The following is a 6,481-nucleotide window of genomic DNA, read 5'->3' as shown; positions in this document are numbered from 1 at the left end:
TGGAACTAGAAACTATCATGCTGAGTGAGTTAACCCAGAATCAGAAAGACTCATATGGTATATACTCACTTATAATTGAGCACTAGCCCAAAAGGCATGTCCCATGAAAGTTTTCACTTACTAGGACATTAGGATAGATGTGAGGACCTCCTACTGGGGCTCCAGGTAAGAGAAATATAGGAGATGAGGAAATAGAAGGATCCAGAGGGTCTTATAAACCTACAAGAAGAACATCGTAATGGGTGGATCATGGCCCAGGGTGGACTGCACAAACTATTGTACCAGACAAGGACAATATAAGTAGTAAACATCAAACCCCTATGCTGACCTAACCAACGGACAGGAAATTCTCCACAGTTATGTGGGGGGGGGGGGGGGGCTAACTCTGGCAAGTGTGCTTTTATTTATTTTTTTTTTAATTTTTTTTTAATTTTCATTTTTTTTTATTAATTTATTCTTGTTACATCTCAATGTTTATCCCATCCCTTGTATCCTCCCATTCCTCCCCCCCATTTTCCCATTATTCCCCTCCCCTATGACTGTTCCTGAAAAGGATTACCTCCCCCTATATATTCTCATAGGGTATCAAGTCTCTTCTTGGCTACTTGCTGTCCTTCCTCTGAGTGCCACCAGGTCTCCCCCTCCAGGGGACATGGTCAAATGTGAGGCACCAGAGTACGTGAGAAAGTCGTATCACACTCTCCACTCAACTGTGGAGAATATTCTGACCATTGGCTAGATCTGGGAAGGGGTTTAAAGTTTACCTCCTGTATTGTCCTTGGCTGGTGCCTTAGTTTGAGCGGGACCCCTGGGCCCAAATCTGCCTATCATATTGTTCTACTTGTAGATTTCTAGGACCCTCTGGATCCTTTTATTTTGCTGTTCTCCCATGCGTGTCTCATTTAGAGTCCCAATAGGATTCCTTCCCCTCTGTCCCAGTTTCCTGGTAAGTGAAGGCTTTCGTGGGACATGCCCCTTGGGCTAGTATGCAGATATAAGTGAGTATATACCATTTGATTCTTTCTGCTTCTGGGTTAACTCACTCATTATGATCATTTCTAGCTCAATCCATTTATCCACAAATTTCGGGAATTCCTTGTTTTAATAGCTGAGTAGTATTCCATAGTGTATATGTACCACAGTTTCTTTATCCACTCTTCTACTGAGGGACACTTAGGCTGTTTCCATGTTCTGGCTATTATGAATAAGGCTGCTATGAACATGGTTGAGCAAATTTTCTTGTTGTGTGCTGGAGCATCACCAACCCTACATCTGACAAAGGTCTAATATCCAAAATATATAAAGAACTCAAGAAATTAAACACCACCAAACCGAATAACCCAATTGAGAAATGGGGCTTGGAACTAAACAGAGAATTCTCAACAGAGGAGTATCAAATGGCTGAGAAACACTTAAAGAAATGCTCAACCTCCTTAGTCATCAGGGAAATGCAAATCAAAACAACTCTGAGATTCCATCTTACACCCATCAGAATGGCTAAGATCAAAAATTCAAGCGACACCACATGCTGGCGAGGATGTGGGGAGAGAGGAACACTCCTTCATTGCTGGTGGGAATGCAAACTAGTACAGCCACTTTGGAAATCTATCTGGTGCTATCTCAGAAAAATGGGAATAGGGCTTCCTCAAGACCCAGCAAGTGTGCTTTTAAATTCAGCTAGTAAATACTTACCTGGCCTGGCCCCTTGGTATTTCATTTGGCACAACTGTCTTCTTCCAAATACTATTTTCTTACTTCAGATCTTATATTGGAACAAGTATCCCAAGTTGATAACACATAGAAGACATGTTGTCAGTAATTCAAGCAACAATAGATGCCTGAAGGCATGTGAAGAGAAGAACCCATGGTGGGATACAGAAAACAAGATGAGGGAAGCTGAAGTATAAATAAGGAAAGGTATAAAGGAACCAAGATGAAGAACCAATACTTACATTCATGAGAAGAGTTCAACAATTATACTAAGCCTTAAAGACTGAGTGTTCTGATACCCAAGGCATGGATAAAACACTATCTAACTGATGATGTGCATTGCTTTTACTGTTGCATTAAGGGGAAAACTAATGATATTAGTAGCTGTCAAGTGAAGGGCCATTGGCAATTAGAGAAGAGAGGATAATCCTGAAGTTTGAGGCTTTAGCACTGTGCGTTTCTGTTTTCAAAAGCCAATAGTCATAAGTCTCTGCTGTCATGACTTAGAGCTACTGGCCTCCAAGTCTGTCCCCTGAGACCCACAGCATTTGGCACTCAGGGTCCAGCAATACCCATGACAGTTGCTAATCTCCATAAATTCACAATCCTCATTCTATCTGGCCTCCTCCATAGTGTGTGCACCAACATTCATGGCAACAGTCAACAGACAATGGTTCTTTAAGTTGCTGCCTGAAAGTGGCCTATATCATATCTCACTTCCCCAAGCAAGTTACCCATCATGTTTAATTTCGCAGAGTAGAAACAACTTGCAAGACTGAATATATTTGATGAGTTGAATATCTGGAAACCAAAATCTTTATTATATTCTCCATAATACTTTTCTTTTCTAAAAGAGATAATCTAAAAGTTCTACCTTATCTAGGTATCAAGGTCAATGTTGAGTTTCCAGTAATGTCCATTAGATTCCTCACTGGAAAGAAGCAAAAATTCATATTTAGTATAATACCTACTGCATTTACATAGGCAGAGTTTGTGATGGTTGTCTGTACTAAAAACTGTGTACTAAAGTTAATAACACATATTTTAGATGTGGGGGTTATGTATTAATTTACTAATATTAACAATGTTGAAATAGTATATTTCAGTCTTTAACATGGTATTCAAATTCAATAAAACATTTTATGGAACATTTTCATATAAAATTTGCACTTATATAACTAAAAATGTTATAGTGCATGCTTGGCACTGCAGTGGCTGTTAATTCAATATCATTCTAAAATAACTTGAACTTTTCTAAAGTTTTACTGTATTAACTTTATGCACAAATGAATTTTTAAGTGGGTGTCTAGAATCATAGAATTACATTAAGCCACATTATTCATCCTTATGATAACTGTACTATTAGTATTTACTTTAATATCTACTGTTTAGATAAAGGTAAATGTGGTAACACAGGAGCAAGGGATAGAAATTATACCCAAAAAGAGTTAGATTAAAATTAAATTTTAAGAAACTTGTCAAGAAATGAAGCAAAAAACTGTGGCTACATATCTATGGAGGAACTTGTAAAATTAAAAGTATTTCAGCTTGGATTATCTGTAGAATTCAAATGTTATTAAAATTTTAACATAACAATGTGCTGAATGGATGCTTTTAATACTAAAGTAGCAAGTTAATTACTTCAGAATTGAATCAACACAATGTTTTTGATAGAAAAATTTTCTCTGGCAACAATATACACTCTTGCTGAGAATAATGAAGAATATAGAAGAGATGATATACTCAATAGTTTTGTCCCTCTGTGATAAAATATCATTGCCAAGGTAACTTTTGAAAGACGAGCTTATTTTTACATAAGATTCAAGAGGGATATTCCATAACCTTTGGGAAACACGGCAGGAGGCAGCTGGAGCCGAAAGCTGACATATCAGACCTTCAATGACAGGCATGAAACAGAAATGGCCAACTAGAAGTAGAGCAAAGCTCAAACTTCTCAAAACCCTCCCTCTTGAACATAATCCATTAGGCAGTGACACAGCAAAGCATCATGTTCTTTCCAAAAAAGTACTACCAATTTGGAAACATGTATTCAAACACCTGAGCCTATGGAAGATATTTCTCATTCATCCCAGCACAGATGTTATTGCAAAATCTGAGTGCCATGATGATCTCCTTGACTACACATTAGAGTTAAGGAAGTTAAAGAAGAATAGAGAAGCAACATTCTGATCTGGGAGGAACTGAAGAAGAGAATGTGATCAATAATGTTGCATACATTTCTCAATAATAACTAAAAATATTTTTCAAAGAATTTTTGTATATAGGGATTAGGTGAAGGCAAAAAAACAAAACAAAACAAAACAAAACAAGACCAGGTGTTGATTTATGCATATTGGGTAAATAGCAAATAAATTTTAAAAAGCTTAACTGAAACAAAGGAGCAACTTTCAATATTGTAAAGCAATACACAACTAAGAAGACTTAACATATAAAATATTTGACAAATTCCATTTATCATTTCAGGACATACAAGACCATTGTGGTAAAAACAAACATGAAAAAGCTCTCATAAATGAGTAGGTTGGACATAGAAGGATATCTCTTATAGCTTCTAATGTCCTTGTTACCAGAATAGCTAAGACTTTCTGAAAGAATCCTTGCCTTTGGGCATCAAAGAATACTGTAAGACCACATTCATTTTACAGAGTTACCAAACACTTTTCTATAGAACCTGGATCTTGATGAAGACCCTTATGTAACACAGATTAAAATGCTAGACACTAAATGCAGGCTTTCATTTGTTTAATCGAAATTACTTAGTTAAGGTCTTTTAAAATTTTCTTTTCATGACTCTTTTTTATCTGACATATGTTTCTACATCCATATATATATATGTGTGTGTGTATGTACACACACACACACACACACACATATATATATATACATATATACATATATAATGTCCTGACTATGAGTCATAAAGAAATTTAAAATAGCTATTTGGTATTTATACAATCTCATCAAAGAGGAAAGCAAGTTATTGTACAATTGAAATGTGTGGACTTCTTTATTTTTATGAGTCTTGGTTTTGATGCTGCAGTGTGCAGGGTAAAATGAATACATTTCAGAAACAACTGCCACCTTGACTTGTAATTGTCAATGCTGAGAGCACTTCTTCACATAATTACATACATAGTGAAATATGACGGAACTATGAGTATATATTTTGGGAAATTCTGTCTTATTGTCAGGCCAAAACTGTGTTAAATTTTTTTCCAGTTTAGGCATCATCAGTTTATTATAAAAGGGAGGAAGTGAAATTATTTACATGATGAAATAGTTGACAGCATCAGCGGAATGGGCAGCGTCGTGTGACACATTCAACAGTGACTCCAGTCCACGTACTTTCTAAGAACGTCGCCATCTCTAAATAAGAAATAATCCTTGTCATCTAGAACTACTTTGGTGCCTCCATATTCTGGAAAAACTTTGTCTCCAACTTTCACACTAACTGGTTGAATCTCTCCACCCTTTCCTTTCGTGCCAGTTTCCACAGCCTCTACTGTTCCTTGCAATAATTTTCCTTGAGACATTTCTGGAAGCATAATGCCACCTTTGGTAACAGTTTCAGCTGCATTCTTTCAATCAACATTCAGTTGAAGAGCAGAAGAAAGTTTTGAAATGCTTATCCAACCATGATTTGCCACTGAAGCCCCAGACTCTGCTCTCAGGCCGTGGCTGCAAACAGAATCCTGCTGTCCCGAACCGGACACATGAGAGTTAACATTTTTTAATGAAACTCATCAACTAAAACAATATTTTAAAGATTTATTTATTTATTATGTGTACAATGTTCTGCTTGCACTTACACATGCACATCAAAGAGTGCACCAGATTTCTATATAGATGGTTGTGAGCCTCCACGTGTATTTTGGAAATTGAACTCAGGGTCTTTGGAAGAGCAGTGACTGCTCTTAACCTCTGAGCCATCTCTCTAGCCCTCAAAGAATAATTTTTAAAAATCAAACTTTTTAATACTTTTAATGGAGAGATTTAGTAAATTGGTATATCCTGATGAATGGTAGAAAAATATTAAAAACCTGAATCATTATGTTTTTATAAAAGTAGAACTGTATGTCTGCTTTTGTGGTGTCTGCCTGTTTTGTATCACACACTGCATTGATGGGACTCAAAATGCAATGATAGCAGAACAAATATCCCAGTTAGAAACTCAGTTATTAAAAAGCTTTCAACTTTTCTTCACTTGACAATGCTGTGTCTTGGGTTTTGGTAAATACTATTTAATGTAGAATGTTTTGGTAAATCCCTGTTTGACTGAAGTGCTTTAAGTCATTTGCAAAAATATAAAAAATAAAAACAGAATTATGTCAAAAAAAAAAAAGTAGAACTGTCGTTAATATACTAAAAGGACTGGAAATCATAGCATAGAATATTCTGGACTGAGCAAAGTATTTCCAAAAGTGCTGGTGGTGGTTGTGCATTATGAGTGAATGTTCATTGTAAAGTATATATGTGTGCACAAGCAAAAATGCACCTAAGTCTGAAGCATGCACAGGCTACAACGATACCACAAACATTTGGATTTCATTTCTTTTTTCCATTTTTTGGGGGAAAGTGGTTTGTTGGGGGGGGGGATTTTTTTGTTTGTTTGTTTTTGTTTGGTTTGTTTTGGTTTTCTGTTTTAGGGTTTTTGTTGCTCTTTGTTTTGTTTTTGTTTTTTGTTTTTGTTTTGTTTTAGAGAATATTTAACTGTTACAACATTGGCTAGCCTGGACTTGTTTGGGAGACC

General features: G+C 36.2%; 1 pseudogene; it reads right to left on the bottom strand.

Annotated features, from left to right (window-relative positions):
- Positions 1 to 5,051: 5,051 nt before the first annotated feature.
- Positions 5,052 to 5,368, bottom strand: LOC127190908 (10 kDa heat shock protein, mitochondrial-like; annotated as a pseudogene).
- Between the last annotated feature and the right edge of the window lie 1,113 nt (positions 5,369 to 6,481).

Source organism: Acomys russatus, chromosome 6 (assembly GCF_903995435.1).
Source record: "Acomys russatus chromosome 6, mAcoRus1.1, whole genome shotgun sequence".
Classification (NCBI taxonomy): domain Eukaryota; kingdom Metazoa; phylum Chordata; class Mammalia; order Rodentia; family Muridae; genus Acomys; species Acomys russatus.
The sequence above is the reverse complement of the archived record's forward strand: the minus strand, read 5'-3'. Positions and strand labels throughout refer to the sequence as shown.